The following is a 25,915-nucleotide window of genomic DNA, read 5'->3' as shown; positions in this document are numbered from 1 at the left end:
ATGTATTTTGTACCTTTGTAATTGTATTCTTACGTTATAAAATTGTAATTGATACCAGTTCATCATATTATTAACTTGTTAGTTACATTTCACTGCACACTTTTCTGTTGGTCATAGTATATGGACAATATGTGAGAAGTTGGGACTGTTAGTGTTTGCACGTGTGTTAATAATTCAGCAAGGTACTGGATAACAGCATTGCTGGTTCTAAGGACAATTCCAAAAACTTTGTGAGTGCACAAGTGGTGATTATGGACTTGCTATATTAACTGCAAGACTCTTCAATGGTGATTGTGCAGCCGCACAGTCACAACAGATGGGTGCTGGCCATCTCTACAAGGACTACAGTGGGTCTGCATCTCTGATGACCCACCAATACCACAATCTCTACCAGGACTACAGTGGGCCTGTCCACAATTTCTACAAGGACTACAGTGGGTCTGCATCTCTGATGACCCACCAATACCATACTCTCTACCAGGACTACAGTGGGTCTGCTCTGTGATGACCTACCTACCAATCTTCTTCAAAACGTCGAATGACTCTGCTGTGGATTTGCTCTGTTGTGGCCCATTACCTGTCAGCATGTCAAGAGTCAGCACTGTCTTTCAGTTGGAAGGACCTACACTACTTCTTCAAGACTGCATGGAAATCCACTACTTCCGTGTGCATTGTCTTTTACTGCTCAGACTTTGAAAAAAAAACCACTGAAATCTTACTGTGATGAACAATCTGGACTGTCTTTATGGACTGTGAGAAAATTTTAGCTTTTGACCAACATTGTATAAATAAGTGTGTGCATTTGATATCTTTTTTATTGTAATTATGAAAATTTTTTCAAATCATTATTGGCCACTGCCCAAAACACGTTGTAAAATTTTTTGTGGGGAGCATGGGGGCTATGTAAGTAGGCTGTTTATGTTTTCTTTATGTAAGTAGGCTGTTTATGTTTTCTTATTGGCAACGTTACGTAGCGCTCTGTATGAAAATCACTGGCTGTGCTGTGTGCAGTCTGTGTCCAGTTTGCATTGTTGTCAGCTATTGTAGTGTTGGGCAGCTGGATGTGAACAGTGCATAGCGTTGCGCAGTTGGATGTGGTGGATGTGGGGAGAGAGATGGCGGAGTTTTGAAATTTGTTATACTGGATATTATGAACTGCTATATATATTATGACTATTAAGGTAAATACATTGTTTGTTCTCTATTAAAATCTTTCATTTGCTAACTATCCCTATCAGTAGTTAGTGACTTCCGTAGTTTGAATCTTTTATTTAGCTGGCAGTAGTGGCACTCGCTGTATTGCAGTAGTTCGAGTAACGAAGATTTTTGGTGAGGTAAGTGATTTGTGAAAGGTACAGCTTAATGTTAGTCAGGGCCATTCCTTTGTAGGGATTTCTGAAAGTCAGATTGCGTTGCGCTAAAAAAAAATATTGTGTGTCAGTTTAAGCACAGTCTTGTATAAATTGTTCTAAGGGGACGTTTCACGCGATGATGGACCAGTTTTGGTGTTTGGCACTGTGACTACATCATTCATTTACTGAGTACCTTCATAAGTGTGTAGCTTCATCAAAAAATTTATCCAGAATGGCGTTAGGTTCGATGAAATCTTCAGGGCCTTGGAGAAATCAGTCTTGTCTCAGTCTTGGTAAGCAGATCTGGAATCCTGTTCTGAAGAATTTTTGCATCTTAGCATATGATCGATCACCATGCACTTTCCCCATGGTTGCATGTGTGGCTACTGTCAACAGTGCAGAAGTGGCTGTTGAACGTTGCTAGAAGGAAACTAAATGAAATGAACAGCATACAAAAAGAATAAAAAATTAATTATTCTGTCTACACATAGTCTATACTGGAGGGAAAATTGTTGACATTAGCAGGAAGAACACTTTTTTTATTGGACTAGATGATTATTATACAGATAAGTTATTTTAGACACAGAACCATTGTAGCAGCGTGCTATGTATTATCAGTGAGAAATTTAATTTTAGAAATAACTGAATGAGTAGGAACTGGACTGGGAAATTGATATGTTAATTTCTCTTAAAGAAAAGGACACATTTTGAGAGAAGAAGTGAAATTTATTAGGTGAGTGAGAACATTAAGAATGTAACAAACAGAGAGAAAATGGCCAGGAGATGTTTGATTTCATTTCAGTGCCAAGTCGATAAATCCATTATTAACAGCTCGAGGTGATTCGGTCCAAGCTTATCCGTAGACATAGGGGTAGTAGTAGTACTGCTCGCTGCCACGGAGAGTCTCTCTGGGCTCGGCAGCCACTGGAATAGGGCCAGGGCGCGGGAAGGGCATTGGGCCAGGCACCGCCAGAGCGGCGCACACCACAGCCAGCACCACGAACAGGAATACCTGCAGGGAGACAATATCTCTGGTCAGAGATAGTACATGTAGCAGTACTGCTCGCTGCCGAAGTGTCTCTCTCAGGGCACCTATAGCCTCCACAGGGCATGGGTATAGTCACACACACACACACACACACACACACACACACACACACATACACACACACACACACACACAGAGAGAGAGAGAGAGAGAGAGAGAGACAAACAAACAAACAAAAACCACCAGATTAAAAATAATATCTATGGTTAGAGACAAAATATGTAATACTACTCAGTGTATAATATACCATCTTGATGTGCAACTCTGACCTCTGAAAGTAGAATTTGAGCATCTGTACAGAGTGCTGTCGTTGATGTTGACGACTATATTATAGTTAGGCGAGAAATTTCAGTGGATCTGTGTGTGATTAAGGATTATTATTTTATTTCTGATTATAAATCTTATGACATTAACAGTACCAGTGCGTGAGCAGCGAAATATGAGCTCAGCACAATTTTAACACAATTTTATTTTATGACCCCCACATAATAATAACCCCTTACTTTGCTATGGTTGGAATATATAAATCTTTTTTGTAAGTTTGTCGACAAATAGTAATAGAAAAATATGAGTAAAATACTACATTAAAGCAGTGAATTGTAGTCGATGTGGACATCCTACAGGAAACTGACAGCCATTTACAACAGTATTCTCAAAATGCATTATTATCAGGTTGCACAAGTCTTTCTTTTGTCAAAACTGGCATTTAGAACCCATTAGTACAGACCATCTTCCTGGAAACTCTATATTTAGCATAATTTTGACAGAAATACGTTGATATATTTGCCCTACATATCGCTGTTAATTAGTCTCATGTTCACAGGTTAATTTTCATATAAAACCGTAATTCAATGGAAAGAGTCCTGGTTAATTTTCATGTAAAACCGTAATTCATCGGAAAGAGTCATTTTTCATTCAAGTAACAAATTTATTTGTATATAGGGCTACAGGCTGACCATTATTTTAATATAAAGATGTGAGAAATTAATTCCTGCCCACCAACATTCACACATTAAAATAACAGAAATTTTTCTACAGAATATAAAGTGTTGTTTAAGAGAAACTTTTTCAGTTTGTATGCAAATTTGATTTGTATCTCCACATGAGAGATCAAATATATTGGGTGCAGCATTATGCTCCTCTTTTTATGTTAAAGACAACCTTAATGCGGAGTAATGAATGACATTTTTTCTTACAGTATTGTAATTGTGCGCAATGTTGTTCCTTTTCAGACTGCAGTGGATTATTTACAACAAACGTCATGAGGCAATAAATATATTGTGAAGCAGTAGTAATTATGCCTAACTCCTTAAACAGATGTCGACAAGATGATAGGTAAGCACCACATATTAATCTTACAACACTTTTTGAGCAATTAAAACTTTGTTTTGTAAACACGAGTTGTGCAGAACAACATTCCATCTGACATTTTTGACTGAAAATATGCGAAGTATATCAATGTACTGATTTGTCTCTCTCCAAGCTTTGTAATGTTCTAAGTGTAAATGTGACTCAGTGAAGTTGTTTTACAAGCTCCAAAATGTGCTTTTACAGCCTAAATTATCATCAATATGCACACGTAAAAATTTTGCAACTCTGTTTATTATTTCCTTATTATGTGTTACACTAATCGTTGGTACACTACCTCTAGATGTACAGAGCTGAATACATAGTATTTTTTTCAGACTGAGAATGTGGCGCCTAATGGAAAGATAAATCTTGATAATCAACACATCAGTTCAGATGCCAAGTATGTAAAAATGTACGTCAATTCAGAGTGCAAAGGAGATGCTTTCTCTTATGTTAATAATGGTTTCTAGTTAATGAGTTCTTACATTGTTCAGGGGGGAAAGTTACTATCAGTGGCTCCGAGTAATTTCGTTCAAGAGACGTCTGTATGTTTGAGACCCCTTGGTTGACCAGTCACACCTATTTAAATATTTGCATAGCATAGCAATTAATTAATTGAGTTTGCTGCACCTCAAGGCATTTTTATGACCTGAGATAAGAGTAAGTGCAAGCATTGAAGAATGGTTTTTCTAATCCCTCAGCTTGCAGATTGCACTCGAGTTCTGGAATGATACAACAGAAATGTCACCGCTTTTTGCTCTATTTTCGAAAGGTAATAGACCCTGTTTCTAGTCCCTGTCAGGTACATTGTTTTAAACTGCCATAAAGGTTCAATTTTGCTATGTTTCATGTTTGTTCCTCTCCAGAAGTCTGAAACATCCGGTGTGACAGATCCAGTTTGTTCTGCGTTGTTGTGCCTACCATGATGTTGCTAAGCAAGAAACTAAGAACGAAGATCTTTGCCTGACTTACTGGAACAACTCGAGCCTGACATGTGGTCAAGCATAGAAATCACTAGAAGTACAAAAAATTTCCACAGAACTTCTGCCTTTGTGTATCAAGCACAGCGAACCCTATACATATCATAGGCAGTATCACAAAAAGGAAGGTTTGATTCCATGTGAAAATAAGTGTGAATAGCGACTGTGCTTACTTCAGGCAGTAACAGGTACAGCAATCAGTCGAAAATAATGAGCATTTCAGACGAGGCTCCGGTTTCTGTGTTGCTCTATTCGGTGAAGTTGTAATGTTTTAACTTACTTTCACTGCAGTGAAGATGATGACACAATGATCTAAATCTGAAATTGCGTTAAATATTATTTGCGATTGATTGTTGTACCCTTTACTAGTAGACATAAAGGAAGAGCTGCGAAAGAAGAACGTCTATGGGCAGAGATATGATGTATAGTACTGCTTACTGCTTCAGAGTGATTCTGGGTATCATGCTCCATAAAAATGTACGTACACTCGTGGAAAAACAATCATTTATGCCCAGAAATGAGATACACGAAACTGTGTAAACTTGAAGCTTCTCCTGGCGTATGCTTCTAAATAACTTTAGGTAATTTCGTCTAAAAGCAATATTTCGATAGGTAGCCCCCTTGCCATTTTAAAGTCTTAATTGGCTTCTGTCGTTTTACATTATTAGTCGTTACTGCCACAATCTTCACCATCGCATAACTTCTGCCAAAGCCTTATGTTGCTGACCGCTGTGGCCGAGCGGTTCTAGGCGCTTCAGTCCGGAACTGCGCTGCTGCTACAGTCCCAGGTTCCAATACTGCCTCGGGCATGGATGTGTGTGACATCCTTAGGTTAGTTAGGTTTAAGTAGTTCTAAGTCTAGGGGACTGATGACCTCAGATGTTAGGTCCTATAGTGCTTAGAGCCATTTGACCATTTTTGACCTTATGTTACCCTTGCACAGCCGGCATACACTGGTGGGTCAAAACATTATGACCATTTCCCACCGTGATGTTGAATGCCCCATCGTGACGGTGTTGACTCCTAACTCGGTATAGCTAGTGTATTAACAGCGCGGTGATGAATGGAGAATCAGTCTAGCAATGATATTGGCTGCAAACGGGGAAATCTCTCACCATATGCTACTTTGATGAAGGGCTAGTCGTTACGGCCCAACTCCTGAGAATGAGCATCTTGGGAACGCCAACACTGATAGGCTGTTCGCCTGCTACTGTCGTCAGCATCTGCGGAAAGTAGTTGACGGACAACGAAACCTAGTTGTGTAAGGCAGGATAGTGGCGATCTGTGGCATATCCGACGATAGAGTACAATTCTGGTGGAGGTAACATGTTTGGGGCATACCTTTAAACGCACGTTGCTGAACAAGGGACTCCGCAGCAGACGATCACTACGTGTTCTACGTTGATCCAACGACAACGTCGGTTACGATTTCAGTGGGCACAGGATCATCGAGACTGGACCGTTGTTTGATAGAAACACGTCGCCTGGTCGGATGAATCACGGTTTTTGTTACATCAGGTCGACCACCGACTCAGAACACGGCGTTATCCAGACGAACGATTGCTCGGAACGTTCAGCACGGCACGGACGCAGACTAAGTTGATGTCTTAGTCACCAAATTCGCTTGTTATGAACCAAATGGAACACGTCTGGTACGATATCAGGCTCCACCTCTGGACTGACAAATACTCGACCCACTATTCAGGGGAATTGCGTAACCTGTTTGTAGACATTTGGTGCAATATGACTCTGGGAATCCATCCAAGGAATTGCAGACATTCCACGCAGAACTGCTACTATATTGCGTTCCAGAGGTGTACCAACACGCTATTAAGCAAGTGTTCATGTTCTTTTGGTTTATCATATTACCAAATTGTTTTCTGGAAACGTACCTTGTGATACTTATACATACATTAGAATACCTGCTGACCACTTGCCTGCTTCTACCATTGCTCTTCGAATGTATCATAATTTAACCCTGTGTTAGTCTTTAAAACTTGACGCCTCTCCTCTCTCCTCTCCTCACTTACATTTTATTGGAAAGTAACGTATGCAATTTTTTTCTTTCAAAAAGATATTAGTTCAACGGCAAACAGTTGTCAAACTAGATATTTAGGACAAAGTACTTTTTATTTGTATACAACTCTTTCAATATTTTTGTACAAATTTTTTGTCGGAGAGGGCTCTTCTACACCCTTAAGTTGAGCATCAAGAGGCTGGTGCTTGAGAGGCTACTATAGGTAAGCTTTTATATTACACTCCTGGAAATGGAAAAAAGAACACATTGACACCGGTGTGTCAGACCCACCATACTTGCTCCGGACACTGCGAGAGGGCTGTACAAGCAATGATCACACGCACGGCACAGCGGACACACCAGGAACCGTGGTGTTCGCCGTCGAATGGCGCTAGCTGCGCAGCATTTGTGCACCGCCGCCGTCAGTGTCAGCCAGTTTGCCGTGGCATACGGGGCTCCATCGCAGTCTTTAACACTGGTAGCATGCCGCGACAGCGTGGACGTGAACCGTATGTGCAGTTGACGGACTTTGAGCGAGGGCGTATAGTGGGCATGCGGGAAGCCGGGTGGACGTACCGCCGAATTGCTCAACACGTGGGGCGTGAGGTCTCCACAGTACATCGATGTTGTCGCCAGTGGTCGGCGGAAGGTGCACGTGCCCGTCGACCTGGGACCGGACCACAGCGACGCACGGATGCACGCCAAGACCGTAGGATCCTACGCAGTGCCGTAGGGGACCGCACCGCCACTTCCCAGCAAATTAGGGACACTGTTGCTCCTGGGGTATCGGCGAGGACCATTCGCAACCGTCTCCATGAAGCTGGGCTACGGTCCCGCACACCGTTAGGCCGTCTTGCGCTCACGCCCCAACATCGTGCAGCGCGCCTCCAGTGGTGTCGCGACAGGCGTGAATGGAGGGACGAATGGAGACGTGTCGTCTTCAGCGATGAGAGTCGCTTCTGCCTTGGTGCCAATGATGGTCGTATGCGTGTTTGGCGCCGTGCAGGTGAGCGCCACAATCAGGACTGCATACGACCGAGGCACACAGGGCCAACACCCGGCATCATGGGAGCGATCTCCTACACTGGCCGTACACCACTGGTGATCGTCGAGGGGACACTGAATAGTGCACGGTACATCCAAACCGTCATCGAACCCATCGTTCTACCATTCCTAGACCGGCAAGGGAACTTGCTGTTCCAACAGGACAATGCACGTCCGCATGTATCCCGTGCCACCCAACGTGCTCTAGAAGGTGTAAGTCAACTACCCTGGCCAGCAAGATCTCCGGATCTGTCCCCCATTGAGCATGTTTGGGACTGGATGAAGCGTCGTCTCACGCGGTCTGCACGTCCAGCACGAACGCTGGTCCAACTGAGGCGCCAGGTGGAAATGGCATGGCAAGCCGTTCCACAGGACTACATCCAGCATCTCTACGATCGTTTCCATGGGAGAATAGCAGCCTGCATTGCTGCGAAAGGTGCATATACACTGTACTAGTGCCGACATTGTGCATGCTCTGTTGCCTGTGTCTATGTGCCTGTGGTTCTGTCAGTGTGATCATGCGATGTATCTGACCCCAGGAATGTGTAAATAAAGTTTCCCCTTCCTGGGACAATGAATTCACGGTGTTCTTACTTCAATTTCCAGGAGTGTATTATGTTGGTCAGGAGGCTAGGAACTGACTACTCGGGTAACTGACGAATCCAGTTTGCACAGATTTCCTGGATTTCCACTAAACATTTAGCGACCTACAAACTTCGGCACTTAAGATGGCTAGCTAGTTTATCTACATAACATAGCTGGCCGTAGGTGTTACTCATTTAACACTTTATTTCCAAAATGATTACATTGCCTCTTATTACGGTTCCTGATATCAATCAAATCTAATATCGTGCAAGTGACTTGCGTCTATACGAACTATTCAAAAAAGCTAGCACCTGCTTTCCGAATAAATCGTTCACTTTGTGCGCTATTTTGAAATTTCCTGCCAGATTACTAACATATTGTTCTGAAGGTTGTTTGATATGAGCTGTAGGAAGCTAACAGAGAGATCTTGTTGGCAAAATAGAATTGATCCCATATATCAGTGGCATGTGACAAAGTATCAGAATCTTCGTAATTCATCCACTTTAGAAAACGAGAAGGCTTTTAGGTATTATTTGCGACGCAGTGTTCGTTGAACCAAATTATGACATCATATGCTTTTAATGCCCACCGGTGATATAAGAATCAGTTATTACTGGTAGAACATTAAAAAGCATTTTATGTGTGAAATATATATAGGTCGAGCTAACACAGTCTTGTTCCCCCATTGAGCATGTTTGGGACTGGATGAAGCGTCGTCTCACGCGGTCTGCACGTCCAGCACGAACGCTGGTCCAATGAGGCGCCAGGTGGAAATGGCATGGCAAGCCGTTCCACAGGACTACATCCAGCATCTCTACGATCGTCTCCATGGGAGAATAGCAGCCTGCATTGCTGCGAAAGGTGCATATACACTGTACTAGTGCCGACATTGTGCATGCTCTGTTGCCTGTGTCTATGTGCCTGTGGTTCTGTCAGTGTGATCATGCGATGTATCTGACCCCAGGAATGTGTAAATAAAGTTTCCCCTTCCTGGGACAATGAATTCACAGTGTTCTTACTTCAATTTCCAGGAGTGTATTATGTTGGTCAGGAGGCTAGGAACTGACTACTCGGGTAACTGACGAATCCAGTTTGCACAGATTTCCTGGATTTCCACTAAACATTTAGCGACCTACAAACTTCGGCACTTAAGATGGCTAGCTAGTTTATCTACATAACATAGCTGGCCGTAGGTGTTGCTCATTTAACACTTTATTTCCAAAATGATTACATTGCCTCTTATTACGGTTCCTGATATCAATCAAATCTAATATCGTGCAAGTGACTTGCGTCTATACGAACTATTCAAAAAAGCTAGCACCTGCTTTCCGAATAAATCGTTCACTTTGTGCGCTATTTTGAAATTTCCTGCCAGATTACTAACATATTGTTCTGAAGGTTGTTTGATATGAGCTGTAGGAAGCTAACAGAGAGATCTTGTTGGCAAAATAGAATTGATCCCATATATCAGTGGCATGTGACAAAGTATCAGAATCTTCGTAATTCATCCACTTTAGAAAACGAGAAGGCTTTTAGGTATTATTTGCGACGCAGTGTTCGCTGAACCAAATTATGACATCATATGCTTTTAATGCCCACCGGTGATATAAGAATCAGTTATTACTGGTAGAACATTAAAAAGCATTTTATGTGTGAAATATATATAGGTCGAGCTAACACAGTCTTGTTCAAGACTTTGGAACAGCCTAGAACGTTTTCAATGGAATACATATCCCAGAAGACAGAGGAAGAGATACTTACGATAGCCTTCATGTTGCTGCCTTCTGTTGTTGCTGCCAACTGATGCCCTCAGAATGGCGCTCTGCGAATTTATACCCGCTGGGTGGTCACCAGGAGAGGCTACCTGCATTGCCGCAGGCAAAGGCGTGGTGGGTCGTCCCTATGACGTTCCAATAGCCAGCACCCAGGTGTCGCCCCACAAGGGACCTAGCAACCAAGGTCAGTCAGTCGGGACTTCCAGTTCTACGGAAGAAACGAGAAACGTTGGCTAGTGCGACGAGTCTTTTGTTACTCTAAACATTATAATCTATGCATTGATACTTTCAGATCATTCTCCATCGTATTTCGTGTTAATCGGCCTCAACATAAGAAGGTAACTCTATAGGTACTGGGTGAGAGTCAAGAGATGGTGGATCCAGCTTAGAATACTCTGAGTTGGTGGCTGCCTTTACTGTGTGGATAAGATATACCCATTGCCCTTCATTTGAACCGATGAATCCTTTGTGCTAAGCTGCGTCCAATAACACAGTGATTATGTTTAGTTTTTAAATCGAATTTTATTGTTATTGCTGCCATTACGACTTTACACTGTGATCTATCTGCCTAATCGTCCTCCTACGGTCCTTTCCCCCGTAGATGCCTCTTTATTATTTCTTTTGGGGATGTAGTATCTTCCCTTCCTTCCATATGGTCTTCCTATTTTTCACTTTACTATTAGTATTACATCATTCATATTATTATTACTATTATTATTACATAGTTTTGTCCTTATGACAGTGATTGAACTTGAATGTTACGTGACTATTCAATTTTGTCTTGCTTCCTCATTTTTCTCTTCCCAAAATGTCTTCATTCTTTAACTGTGTTTCTGTTTCCCTCGTTCTGTTTATATTTCTTCCCAGTTTTCTTCCTATCACATATTTCGAATTTAGTGCACACAGTTTTGTTTCTGAATTTGCCTCTTTTATTTTTTAGTTCCCTATTGATTCCTGCTTCCTTTAAGTCTTGAAAATCCTAGTTTGTTGTTGTCCACTGTACATATGTGTTCGTCTGCAGAACGGTTGTCTGCAACTTTTGAAAATATCTGCGTTTTAAAATTTTATTTTAGCGGCTTACTTGGCCTTTTCTTTTATTGTAGTGTAGTTTATTTTATGCTATTTGTATTTATTCTATCGTAGTAGTTTATTGTAGGGTGTCCATGTGAGTTGGTCTCTTCCGTTCTTTTTTTTTATGTTGGATGTGTTGTTTTATCTCCTATTTGTATACAACATATTGCCCTAGATACTTGAATTTTTCCACTCTTTGACCTTTCCTAATTTTTTGTTCACGGCTTGTGTGTTGTTGTTTCTCTCCATATAGCGAGTTTTGTCTACGATATTTGTACACCTGTTTTGGCAGAAATTTTTTGTGTTCGTTTTAGCCCATTTGGTCTGTTGTTGCTGAGTATTGCCAGGTCATCTGTAAATGACAGGCATTTTATTATTTTTTTTTTCTTTGTACGTGTTCTTCCTAACTGAGTCTCTTTTGCTTTTTTTTCAATTGTCTGACAGTTTTGTGCAAAATATTCTTGAATAAAGGCAGAAAATCAGTCTCATTTTCTGACTGCTGCGTTTGTCCCGAGTAGTACTAAAACTTCTCCCAAAAACTTTAATTTGGATGTGGTGTCTTTTATTTTCTATCGTAAGAGTGTCCTACTTTTTCTATTTGTTCCATATTCTTCTAGTGTGTCCTCTCTGTGGAGTCATAAGCCGACTTAAAGTCTACAAATATGGCTACACTGCTGCTTCCGCAGCACTGCCTGAGCGCCATTTTTCGTGGTTTCGAAATCTGTTCGATACACGTCATTCCTTTTCTGGAGCCTACTTAGAATTCACCTATCTTTGCTTCGGCTTGTAGACCTTGGAGAGAATTTTGTTAATGATGGGTAATAATGATAAACGTTAGTAGTTAAGTTTGTCTTGTCGCGATTTATTTGCAGAGTGCTTTCCTCCTCCTTTGGGATTTTCTCCGTAATCCATATTTCTGTAAGGATTTGATGAATTTCCTTTATGACATTTCGGTCCACGAGTTTATTATTATTATTATTATGTCCGCCCCAGTAGCTGAGTGGTCAGCGTGACGGATTGCCGTCCTCCGGGCCCGGGTTCGATTCCCGGCTGGGTCGGAGATTTTCTCCGCTCAGGGACTGGGTGTTGTGTTCATCATCATTTCATCCCCATCCGGCGTGCAGGTCGCCCAATGTGGCGCCGAATGTAATAAGACCTGCGCCAAGGCGGCCGGACCTGCCCCGCGAGGGGCCTCCCGGCCAATGACGCCAAACGCTCATTTCCATTTCATTTCCATTATTATTATTATTATTATTATTATTAGCTCAGTCATTGTGACACGGTACTGATGAAATGAAAAAGGCTTCAACAATAGTTTATTTCTAAGTTAACTATTTACTCTAAGAACTTTATACCGACCATCCTGTCGTCTTTTCTTTCATACCCTTATTTTTCATCCACTCTTGTACGACTTTCTCTCTTTCAGAAGCCGTCAATACATCGCTGTGTCGGAATTCAATAATCTCGGTTATCGGAAACTTAGGTTTGCAGTCCCTCATGTTCTCAAAAGGAGAGAAGCCCGTTGCTTTGCTTAAGAAGAGATATAGGATCTATTAAATGGAACGAAGAGTGTAATGACTACAGAATATGATTCAAGAATAAATTGAAGGAAGACTAAAGTAATTAGGTATAGCAGAAATGAGAACAGCGAGAAATTTGGCATTAGAACTGATGATCACGAAGTAGATGAAGTTAGGGGGATCTGCTCCCTAGGCAGCAAAATAAACAATGACAGACGGAGTAAGGAGCACTAGCTCTGGCAAAAAGGGCATTTCTGGCCAAGACATACGTACTAGTGTAAAACATAGGTCGTAATATGAAGAAAACATTTCTGAGACTATATATTTGGAGTGAAGCCTTGTATGGTACTGAAGCGTGGACTGCAGGAAACACGGAACAGAAGAGAATCGAAGCATTTGACATGTGGTGATACAAACGAATGTTGAAAATTAGGTTCTGATAAGGTAACGGACGAAGTGCATATCCGCAGAATCGGCGACGAAAGGAATATACGGAAACTATAGGGGAGATAAAGACTGGAATACATCCCACAAATAAATGAGGATGTAAGTTGCAAGTTCTGCTACGAGACGAAGAGGTTGGCAATGAGAGGAGTGGTATTGGTGGTGGGCAGAGTGAAACCCGTCAGAAGACTGATGATTAAAGAAAGAAATTAAAAAACACCTTTACGTCAAGTCCAAATAACGAGATAACGACAGCTGTAGGAGACCCAGAAATACTACCGTAATATCCAGAGGAATGATACCCCAACCTCAAATCACCACACGTGATAGCATTAATATCCTAGCAGTCAACAGTCGAAGCATTCGCAACAAAATGAAAGAGTTTGAAGAACTATGAAAAGCAGTGAAGTTCACATAATACTATGTACACAAAGATTGATGAAACCTGGAGTTAATAGCAGTACGATTTTTGGGAATACCTTAAGTGTATACCGAAACGATAGACCAATAATACATTACTGAATACCTTCTTTGAAAATTGCTTACAACAGATAGTTCAGAACCCCACTCATCATGGAAATGTATTAGATCTTATGCAACAAATAGACCGGCTCTCTTTGAGGATGTCCACATCAGAACCGACCACAATGATTACCAAAGTACAGGGTGTTTCAAAAATGACCGGTATACTTGAAACGGCAATAAAAACTAAACGGGCAGCGATAGAAATACACCGTTTATTGCAATATGCTTGGGACAACAGTACATTTTCAGGCGGACAAACTTTAGAAATTACAGTAGTTACAATTTTCAACAACAGATGGCGCTGCAAGTGATGTGAAAGATATAGAAGACAACGCAGTCTGTGGGTGCGCCATTCTGTACGTCGTCTTTCTGCTGTAAGCGTGTGCTGTTCACAACGTGCAAGTGTGCTGTGGACAACATGGTTTATTCCTTAGAACAGAGGATTTTTCTGGTGTTGGAATTCCACTGCCTAGAACACAGTGTCGTTGCAACAAGACGAAGTTTTCAACGGAGGTTTAATGCAACCAAAGGACCGAAAAGCTATACAATAAAGGATCTGTTTGAAAAATTTCAACGGACTGGGAATGTGATGGATGAACGTGCTGGAAAGGTAGGGCGACTGCATACGGCAACCACAGAGGGCAACGCGCAGCTAGTGCAGCAGGTGATCCAACAGCGGCCTCGGGTTTCCGTTCGCCGTGTTGCAGCTGCGGTCCAAATGACGCCAACGTCCGCGTATCGTCTCATGCGCCAGAGTTTACACCTCTATCCATACAAAATTCAAACGCGGCAACCCCTCAGCGACGCTACCATTGCTGCACGAGAGACATTCGCTAACGATATAGTGCACAGGATTGATGACGGCGATATGCATACGGGCAGCATTTGGTTTACTGACGAAGCTTATTTTTACCTGGACGGCTTCGTCAATAAACAGAACTGGCGCATATGGGGAACCGAAAAGCCCCATGTTGCAGTCCCGTCGTCCCTGCATCCTCAAAAAGTACTGGTCTGGGCCGCCATTTCTTCCAAAGGAATCATTGGCCCATTTTTCAGATCCGAAACGATTACTGCATCACGCTATCTGGACATTCTTCGTGAATTTGTGGCGGTACAAACTGCCTTAGATGACACTGCGAACACCTCGTGGTTTATGCAAGATGGTGCCCGGCCACATCGCACGGCCGACGTCTTTAATTTCCTGAATGAATATTTCGATGATCGTGTGATTGCTTTGGGCTATCCGAAACATATAGGAGGCGGCTTGGATTGGCCTCCCTATTCGCCAGACATGAACCCCTGTGACTTCTTTCTGTGGGGACACTTGAAAGACCAGGTGTACCGCCAGAATCCAGAAACAATTGAACAGCTGAAGCAGTACGTCTCATCTGCATGTGAAGTCGTTCCGCCAGACACGTTGTCAAAGGTTTCGGGTAATTATTGCTACGCATGGTGGATATGTGGAAAATATCGTACTATAGAGTTTCCCAGACCGCAGCGCCATCTGTTGTTGAAAATTGTAACTACTGTAATTTCGAAAGTTTATCTGCCTGAAAATGTACTGTTGTCCCAAGCATATCGCAACCAACGGTGTATTTCTATCGCTGCTCGTTTCGTTTTTATTGCCGTTTCAAATATACTGGCCATTTTTGAAACACCCTGTATAAAGAGCAACTGTAACAAGGGAAAGTGACTACTGTAGAGTAATTGTAAAACAAAGCACAGGGCTATAGATAGAGAGATGTTGAATAAAATGCCATTGACTGTCAAGGGAGAAATGCGTGAAGTTTTCAATGGCTGTCGTAGGAGAATACTGTCATACGATTTTTCAAAAAAAAAAAAAACCAAAGAAATTATGATCGTATGCAAAGTCTGTTAGCAGCACCAAAGTTAGTGGCGAGTCGCTCGCCGATGACACTGGAACTGATATTGAGGGTAGCAAACCAGAAGGAGAAATGCTTCACGCCGTTTTCAAATGTCACTTCACAAAGGAAAATCAAGGAGAATTACCCCAGTTTTATTCCCTTAAAGTACCAGTGAAATAAGTGATATCGCCAGTGGTGTTGACAAACACCTGAAATCGCTAAAACTGATGAAAGATTCAGGGCTCTGTGGAATCGATTTCAGGCTCTAAACTGAATTTGCGGCGGAATTAGCCTCTCTTTCAACTAGAATCTGTCGTAGATCCTTCGAACAAAAAAACGTGCCCTGTAGTTGGATGAAAACAGAGGTTACATTCTAACAAGAAGGACTGCTAGAAGTGATCCACAAAACTACCGTCCAGTATCCTTGAGATCAAGTTGTTGTAGAATATTAGTGCATATTCGGAGCTCAAACATAAAGAAATATCTCGAAGAAAATGACTTCCACTGCGCCAACCATCATGGATTCCGAAAACATCGATCCTGTGGAACCCAACTCGAACTCTTCTCAGATAACATACTGAAAGTTTTGGGTCAGGACAGTTAGGTGGATGCAGAATTTCTTGATTTGCGAAAAGTGTTTGACTCAGTACCACATCCACGCTCATCATCAAATGTGTGATTGCATGGTGTGTCAAGCGAAATTTATTTCTGGATTAAGGATCTTTTGGTAGGAAGGACACAGTATGCTGTCTTGGATGAAAAGTCATCCACAGATGTAGACGTGTCGTCCGGTGTGCCTCAGGGAAGTGTTTTGGTGCCTTTGCAGTTCATGCTATCTATTAAAGACCTTGTGGGAAGTGTTAATAGCAACATTGCACTTTTTGCAGATGATACAGTTATCAATAATGAACTACTGTCTAGAAGAAATTGTTTACAGTTAGATCGTGGTAAGACTTCAGAGTGGTGCAAAAATTGGAAAATTAGCTTTAAATGTCTATAAACGTAAAATTACGCACTTCACAAAACAAAAAGTGTAGTATTCTGTAACGCCAATGAGTCACAGTTGGAATGCGTCAACACATACAAATATCTGGGTGTGACCCTTGTAGGGACGTGAAATGGAAAGACCACACAGGCTCAGTCCTGGATAGAGGAGGTTCTAGACTTCGTTTTATTGTAAGAATACTGGGGAAATGCAATCAACCTACAAAGGAGACCGCTTACATGTCATTCATGTGATCTATCTTAGAATATTTTTCAAGGGTGTGCAAATCGTACCAAACAGGAGTCACAGTGGATACGGAACGTATACAGAGAAGGGCGACACGAGTGGTCATAGATTCGTTTGACCAGTGGTAGATTGTCGCAGGGATACTGAACAAACCGAACCGGCAAGCTCTTGGAGCTCGCAGATATGAACTATATAGAGAAAGCCTACTTAAACTGTTTCAAGAACTAGCTTTAAATTATGACTCTAAGAATATGCTAGAATCTTTACGTATCACTCTCGTAGGGGTCGTCAGCATCAGGTAACATTAATAACGGACGCTTTTTACAATCATTCTTCTAGAAATTTATGCGGAATGGAATGGCAAAAAAACTCTAATAACTTGTACCTAGTACGTACGCTCTGCCATAAACTTCACAGTATTTCACAGAGTGCAAATGTAGATGTAGATAACACTTCGCAGACGCTAGTACGGAGTGTTTGTATATATCCCGCCAGACACGGCAAGGTTTTTGTTCATAAGAACAACGGCACTCATCACCCACACAGTGACAGAACTTCTCACAAAGACCGTCTTGCAGGTGAAAGATAAATGATTTACCACAGACATTTCATACACTGCTGTAGTCTCTGTCCTCAAACCATTACCTAAGCTGACTTCCAGTCCACAGGCGTTCCGAACAGTCAGTGCTGCGTATCAATCAGCGAATACAGACTGGATCGATTTGCATCGAACCCTCACTATGTAACACATTAGAGATCGCAGCCCTCGGATCACAGCAAAAGTCAGATTATGTGTAAAATTATATGACTATAATGCAAACTGTCCTTGCAGTAATTATTGATTAAGCTAAATTAGTACTTAACATCTACGCTTTATTGTAGTAATACTTTTTTGTGCCCTACTTCGCACTTTCTTTTAGCAAGTAAGACATTTGCAAATAAAATACTTTTTCAGTGCAAGGATGAAAAACGTGCGTTTACACACGTGTACATATTCCCAGTCTGTCATGCGAAAATATACAACAGAGCACAGTGATTACACAACCTCGTCAAAAATCTCATCCCAATTAAGAGATCAGTACCACAAGCAAGAAACGTAATCGGACTCTAACTAAACACAAGTTAATGACAGACTGAGAGATCTGTTTCTGATAAGCACTACATCTGGCTTTTTTAAATTACAATTAAAAATAATTATGAACAACATAATAAAGAACTTCACGCAAAAATCCTTCCACCTTTCGGTCAGTGCAGGTTTAACAGTTGCATGCCAGATTCACATACCACAGTTAAATTTAGACGATGTGCCCCAAAGTAACATGTGTTCTAAACAGAGTGTAATTTCCTAACTTCGAAACCTTTGAAAACCATAGAGTCACTTGAAATAAGTATTACTTGTTCGTTGAAGTAAGTTAAATGTTCCCAATGAGATGAACACTCATTTTAATACATCCAACCTTTCTTGTAGTACTAGATACTCCTTTAGCATTGAAGCTCATATTACAGATACGACCGATATCTCACTGTTTAAGCATTCCAAAATGTAACATACGCCACGTTATCGCTAATCTGAGCAGTTTCTTACGGCATGTCCATACCGAAATCTGCTCGAGCAACACAGAGGTACCGTGAACTTATATTATACCTTCCATCAAATACAAATATCTTTCTGCCCACTTGCACCTTCCAGCAAAAATAAAAGTCCTTCTGCCTACTTGCAAGCCATCTGCTTCTCCGCTGCTCCTGGTTGTCATCGAGATTGATGGGAACAGAAAAAGACGTCAACTGTTTCTGTAACCTACAGGAACACCAAACATGGTGTATCTACTGGGAATCTGGAAGGGGAGTCTCGTTATCGCTAACATAAAGTCATCTTGTAATCCAAATAGTTTGGCTGATTAAATTAATCACGACTCTGTTACAGTATACGGTGTCAGGTTATTACAGGTGCAAATGAAAAGTAGCTAGTACAGGAAAATGCAGCAAGCAAATAATCCTAGTAAAACATGTCTGGAAACCAAAGGTTTCCCCGACACTACGTATGTACATGTGCAGTCATGCCAGTTGTACAGTACTGTTAATATGCAGCTACACTGTGACAGGAATTAGGTCTGAAAATTACCGCATTGGCATAGGCAGATGGATGATCCGTAAAGCCCACTGAAAACACCCAGAAAAATGTCCCATATGATGGTGGGTTTTGCGCTGTACCAAGAAAGTGCTCTATGGATAAAGTCGACGCTGCCCAGGTTGAATTCCACACCAGCGTGCCCATACGTTTCAATATATCATCTGTTTAACATGTACGCTTTAGAAGGTATACAATTTAGCTAGGGCATCATTACGTTGTGCCAGAGGTTTACTAAAGCTAAAGAGAGGACAACGTCTCCGTACATTGACCTTCCTAACGAGTCGAGAAGTACTTTCGGTGAAATGAAGCATAACATTGACAAGCCGGTGGTAAATATGATTATGTGCCGTGCAAGCCTTTCTGCGTTTCAAACAAAAATCATTGTCAAAGTCTCGAACCACTTCAGTATTACTACTGACCATTGCGCGTCGTTACCGAAACAGTTGCACCAGCAAGAAATGCCTGTGATTTGTTGTAACGTATCTGTCTCTTCATGATTTTTTGGTTCGGAAATAAAAAGACAGATATTTGTGACAAGGAAGAATATTGATTTCATGAATGTTCGTTTCCCTTGCAGCAATTTAAGCTGTCCTCTCAGTTTCCTGCCTAACCACACACTCGGAAATCGCAACGCATTCGGAAATCAACAACCAAGTATTTACTTCATTCTTTGTTTTCTAACCAGTCAGAAAAAAGAAACTCAATCCTCATAGAGCGAGCATTTATGCTTAAATAACAAATAATATTCCAGTACATACTCATGTTATATTCGTAAGAAAGTTCCAGAACAAGTTAAAAACGCTACAGTGATAAAAATTAGTATATAGTGGGACATGAAGTTGTAATTCACGTCCTTACCCACTACACTAGGTTAAAAAAACCAAATTTTGACTTTTGTGTCGGTTATCATGGTATCTCTTGAAGGCGTATATGACTGATACGTCATCAACCGACATTTAATTATGAAGGCGACATGATTGTAATACGAGGTGCATTCAAGTTCTAAGGCCTCCGATTTTTTTTCTAATTAACTACTCACCCGAAATCGATGAAACTGGCGTTACTTCTCGACGTAATCGCCCTGCAGACGTACACATTTTTCACGACGCTGACGCCATGATTCCATGGCAGCGGCGAAGGCTTCTTTAGGAGTCTGTTTTGACCACTGGAAAATCGCTGAGCCAATAGCAGCATGGCTGCTGAATGTGGGCCACGGAGAGTGTCTTTCATTCCTGGAAAAAGCCAAAAGTCACTAGGAGCCAGGTCAGGTGAGTAGGGAGCATGAGGAATCACTTCAAAGCTGTTATCACGAAGAAACTGATGCGTAACGTTAGCTCGATGTGCGGGTGCGTTGTCTTGGTGAAACAGCACACGTGCAGCCTTTCCCGAACGTTTTTGTTGCAGTGCAGGAAGGAATTTGTTCTTCAAAACATTTTCGTAGGATGCACCTGTTACCGTAGTGCCCTTTGGAACGCAGTGGGTAAGGATTACGCCCTCGCTGTCCCATAACATGGACACCATCATTTTTTCAGCACTGGCGGTTACCCGAAACTTTTTTGGTGGCGATGAATCTGTGTGCTTCCATTGAGCTGGATTGAAAAATGGCATCCACGTCTCATCCATTGTCACAACCGACGAAAAGAAAGTCCCATTCACGCTGTCGTTGCGCGTCAACATTGCTTGGCAACATGCCACACGGGCAGCCGTGTGGTCGTCCGTCAGCATTCGTGGCACCCACCTGGATGACACTTTTCGCATTTTCAGGTCGCCATGCAGGACAGTGTGCACAGAACCCACAGAAATGCCAACTCTGGAGACGATCTGTTCAACAGTTAGTCGGCGATCCTCCAAAACAATTCTCTCCACTTTCTCGATCATGTCGTCAGACCGGCTTATGCGAGCCCGAGGTTGTTTCGGTTTGTTGTCACACGATCTTCTGCCTTCATTAAACTGTCGCACCCATGAACGCAATTTCGACACATCCATAACTCTATCACCACATGTCTCTTTCAACTGTCGATGAATTTCAATTGGTTTCACACCACGCAAATTCAGAAAACGAATGATTGCACACTGTTCAAGTAAGGAAAACGTCGTCATTTTAAGTATTTAAAACAGTTCTCATTCTCGCCGCTGGCGGTAAAATTCCATCTGCCATATGGCGCTGCCATCTCTGGGACGTATTGACAATGAACGCGGGCTCATTTTAAAACAATGCGCATGTTTCTATCTCTTTCCAGTATGGAGAAAAGAAATCGGAGGCCTTAGAACTTGAATGCACCTCGTAAATCTGCAACGCGCCGTTGCCTTGAAACAGAGTACAGCAAGTTGTAGTACAAAATAGATAAATATGCCAAAATAAATTTGGCGTTTGCCACATCAAGTGTCAAATCATTTAAACGTCACTTCCAAATAGTGTGATACTCACTGGTCCTAAACGGAAGTGTTATAATTGTGTCATTAATATATACTTTGGGCACTTGTGTTATCGATGTGTCCATGATGAATAAGGTTCAATCGAATGAAAAGTTCCAATTGCAGATATCCAGTGAGCATGTTTGACCTGTATGATGTTTATTTCCAGGTATGTGTAGGATATAATTATTGTTACATTTGTTGCACATGGGCGTAGGTGGCACGTTAGCAGAGGTTGATAACTTATCAATGTTCTTTTCGCTCCTCCAGGTAAGATGTGGCGCTGTGTGATACACCAACGGAGGTGCCAGTGACGAACGCTACCAAGGAGGAACAGTAGGGTGTGATGGGCTTTCTTTGTGTGGAAGTTGTCCATCTAGTCGATGTACACAGGAGAATGCATGTTGTGTATGGTGCGAAGTGTATTTCAAACAAAACAATGTGTAAGTGGTGTTGGCGTTTTCGCGGTGGCAGGGAGACACTGTCGGATTATGAGCGACCCGGGCAGGTGATGAATCGTATTGCTGATGAGACAGTTGCTGCTAGTGTCAATTGCATTCGGACTAATAGACGGGTCACCTTGGATGCCATTAGTGCTGAAGTACAGCTCTCCCATTCCAGTGTACATGCCACTGTGGGCAATAGACTTGGTTACCAGAAGGTTTGCGATCGATAGGTCTCCTAACGTTTGTCTGTGAACAGCAACATATTAGACTGGGAATATCAATGAACGAGGCCGACGATTTCCTTTCCAAGATCAATGCTGCAGACGAATCCATATGCCCAATGTTTCAACCGCAATAGAAACGTGAGAGTATGCGGTGGAAGCACGCAGGTACGCCAAAACAAAGAAAATCCTTTCCATAACATCAGCTGTTAAGGTCACGATGACTGTGTTCTTCGATGAGCAGTGGCCTCTGCTTGTGCAATTTATCACCAAAGTAGAAACAATGATCACCAACAAGTACTGCGACGTTCTCCGTCGGCTGCGGCTAGCAATCAAGAATAAACACCAGGATAATCTCGAAAAGGCCATCAGCTTATTGCACGACAATGCTCGACCTCATGTTGCCAAACAAACACGGGATCTTTTGGCGTCGTGGTAGTGGGAAGTGCTAGACCACCAGCGTATAGTCCTGACCTGAGTCTCTGTGATTTCCAGGTTTTTGGGCCACTCGAGAAACATCTCCAGCAGCACCACTATGGATCGGACGAACATTTCAGCAAGCTGTGACAGAGTGGTTCCATACTCAATGCAAGGAGTTCTTCTTCTAGAGCAATCATCTTGTGCCAATGTGAGATAATTGCCACAACAGCTATATATAGTTCTATCCGGTAATAACGTCTGTACGTGGAAATGGACCTTTTCGTTTAACTGCTCCTCACACATTTGAGAAGAATAGTCATCGATAACCTCAGATATTGGTGCCTAATACACTGTTTTCAACGTGGCAGATTATATATCATTTTACTGCTGGGGGAGATTTTCACCAGTTGAATGTTTGACGTCAATAAATCGTGAAAATTGGGAGTATTTTATAAATTTTCTCGCTATAAATAGAACTTGTACTTGTCCTAATCGGTGGAACTAGGCGAAGACCACGAGCACTACTCGAGCTGCGACTGGTGTGCTAACAGGGCTTCAGAAAAGCATATGTAACAATGGACCAGTTTTGGTGTTTCATTATTCATTTGCAGAAATCCTGCTGAAATGTGTCAGTTCATAAAAAAGAAAGGTGTCCATTTATCGAGAACGGCGTTAGGTTAGATGAAATCTTCAAGACTTTTGGTAAATCAGTCTTGTCCTAGTCCTATTAAGCAGATCTGTCATCCTATTGTGAAAAAATTTATGTGTCTTCGAGTCTAATTGATCACCACATTGCTAGAAGAAAGCTAAATGAATTGGAGAACATACAAAGAGAATTTAAAAATTTAATTGCTGTGTCTGTAGATATACTGGAGGCAAAATTTTTAATACTATCAGAAAGGAGTTTCTTTCTCATCCAACCCAAGGATTATTACACAGGTAAGTTATTTTAGACACAGAATCATTGTTGCAGTGTGCTCTGTATTATCAGTAAAAATTTAATTTTAGAAATAACTGAATGAGTAGGATGTCAACAGAATCTTCCGTCGGTTCTTGGTAGAACAACATTATAATAAATGAAAAGCACCACAATTTCTGAAGATGGCCTTGTAAGCCGAAAACCCGTTAACATAATAAAAGTAATATTGTATAAAAAAAAGCAAACTCGTGCTTTTAATTTATTAGAATGAGTAGGAACTGGAATGGGAAATTGATGTGTTAATTCCTCTTAAAGAAAAGGACACATTGTGATGGAAGAAGTGAAATTTATTGAGTAACTGAGAACATTAAGAATACCACAGACAGAGAGAAAATGGCCAGGAGATGTTTGCTTTCATTTCAGTGCCAAGTCGATAAATCCATTATTAACAGCTCGAGGTGGTTCGGTCCAAGCTTATCCGTAGACATAGGGGTAGTAGTAGTACTGCTCGCTGCCACGGAGGGTCTCTCTTGGCTCAGCAGCCACTGGAACAGGGAAAGGGCGCGGGAAGGGCGCTGGGCCAGGCACCGCCAGGGCTGCGCACACCACAGCCAGCACCACGAACAGGAGTACCTGTGAGAAATAATATCTCTGGTCATAGAGAGTATGTAGCAGTACTGCTCGCTAACACAATGTCGCTGGGAAGTCAGCGGCATCCTGTACACACACACACACACACGCACACACACACACACACACACGCATGCTCACACACACACACACACACACACACACACATACACACACGAGTGATCGCGTGCATGCTAACACACACAAAACCACCAGAACAAAAAGGTTATCTGTGGTTAGAGACGAGAAACGTCCATACGTTGTTACAGTAACAGCGTCTCAGCAGAGGACTATGACCTCAGCACTATATTACAATATTTTGTTTTATGATCCCCATATTACAATAAGATCTTCGTCGTTGGCCACGCTAAGAGTATGGAATTCGTTTGGGATTTTGCCGTTAAATAGAGCAGAAAAATACGACTAAATATTACATTAGAACAGTGAATCACGTTTGTTACTACATCAGGTAGATGCCCGAGGCCGAATACGCCGTCATACAGGCGAAAGTCTGCTCGAAACATGCACCACGGTATGGGCGCAGACTGGTGGAGGGATATTATGCTACGTACTTGCACCATTACTCCTTGACTGTATCATAATTTATCCCCATGTAAATACTTAAGACATGAGTCTCCTCTCCCATACTCTCTCGACTCACATTCTATGGGAAAGTGACGAATGTAACTTTCTTTTCCAAAAACATGTTCGTGCGCCTCCAAACAGTTGGCAGGCTAGATATTTAGGTGAATGTCCTTTCTATTTTTATACAACGGTTTCAACATTTTTGCAAAAGATTTCTATGCGGAGTGGTCTTCTTCACCTGAGTGGGGTGGCGAGTGGTAGGTGCATGCGTATCTACAAGACAGAAGCTTTTGTATGATAATGGACAGGGGGCCAGGAACTAGCTAATGGGTTAAAGTGACGAATCCAGTTTGTGGATATTTTCTGGATTGCCTCTAAACATCTGGCGAACTACAGATTTCGGTATCTTCGGTAGCTATCTTGTTCACGTATACACTCGTAGTACAGCTGGCCCTAGGTGTACTTCATTTAACACTTTTTTCCGAAAATGATTACGTTGCCTCTTATTTTGGTTTTTGACATCAATAAAATCCAACAAGGCACAAATGACTTGCGTCTACACTTTCTACACAAAAAAGTTAAGACCTGCTTTCAGAATGAATCCTTCACTCTGATACAGAGTGTGTGCCATTTTGAAATATGATATATTGTTTCGAAGGTTGTTTGATATGGGCTATAAGGAGCTAACGGAAATACATTGTTGGTAATTTATAATTCGTTCCACGTATCAATGGCATGCAGCAAAGCCTCAGTTATAAAGTATGGGAATATTCGTAACTCATCCATTCGAGAAAACGAGAAATCTTTTAGATATTTCTATATTTCAGTGCCTGTGTTGTTAAGAAGAACTATACAACGTTCCTTCGGAAATGCTTGCTTGTCCGAAGGAACAGGCAAAGCGGCGACTACAGCAGTTGTGAAAAACAAGAAAAACATTCGCAGCTGAGAGTGTGAACAACCATCAGCTGTTTAAGGGAATGATGACAATGAAAATTAGTGCTGAACTGGGACTTTACCACTTTACACGTACGGCCAACTTGACCGCTCTGAATATCCATGTTCATGCATTTTAGATATTATTTAGGGCGGTGATATTAATATGTTGAAGCGTCCACTGGCCGAACTTATATTACATGCTTTTAATGCCTACTGGTGGTACAACAGTCAATTATTCCAGCTAGAACGTTAAAAGCTAGTTTGTCTATGAAAGATACATCGAGACCAACGCATTATTATTCAAAACCTTGACATATCCTACAACACTTTCATCGAAATATATATCCCAGAAGACAGATTAGGAAATACTTACGATAGCCTTCATGTTGTTGCCTTCTGTTGTCG

General features: G+C 41.8%; 1 long non-coding RNA gene across 1 annotated transcript; it reads right to left on the bottom strand.

Annotated features, from left to right (window-relative positions):
• Positions 1–2,057: 2,057 nt before the first annotated feature.
• LOC126176917 (uncharacterized) lies at positions 2,058–25,915 on the bottom strand. The gene is made up of 2 exons (XR_007535703.1): positions 25,884–25,915; positions 2,058–2,364 (listed from the first exon to the last, which is right to left on the bottom strand). It is a non-coding gene; the product is annotated as an uncharacterized LOC126176917 (long non-coding RNA).

This window comes from Schistocerca cancellata, chromosome 3 (assembly GCF_023864275.1).
Source record: "Schistocerca cancellata isolate TAMUIC-IGC-003103 chromosome 3, iqSchCanc2.1, whole genome shotgun sequence".
Lineage (NCBI taxonomy): Eukaryota > Metazoa > Arthropoda > Insecta > Orthoptera > Acrididae > Schistocerca > Schistocerca cancellata.
Note: the sequence above shows the minus strand (reverse complement) of the source record. Positions and strands in the feature narration are given on the sequence as shown.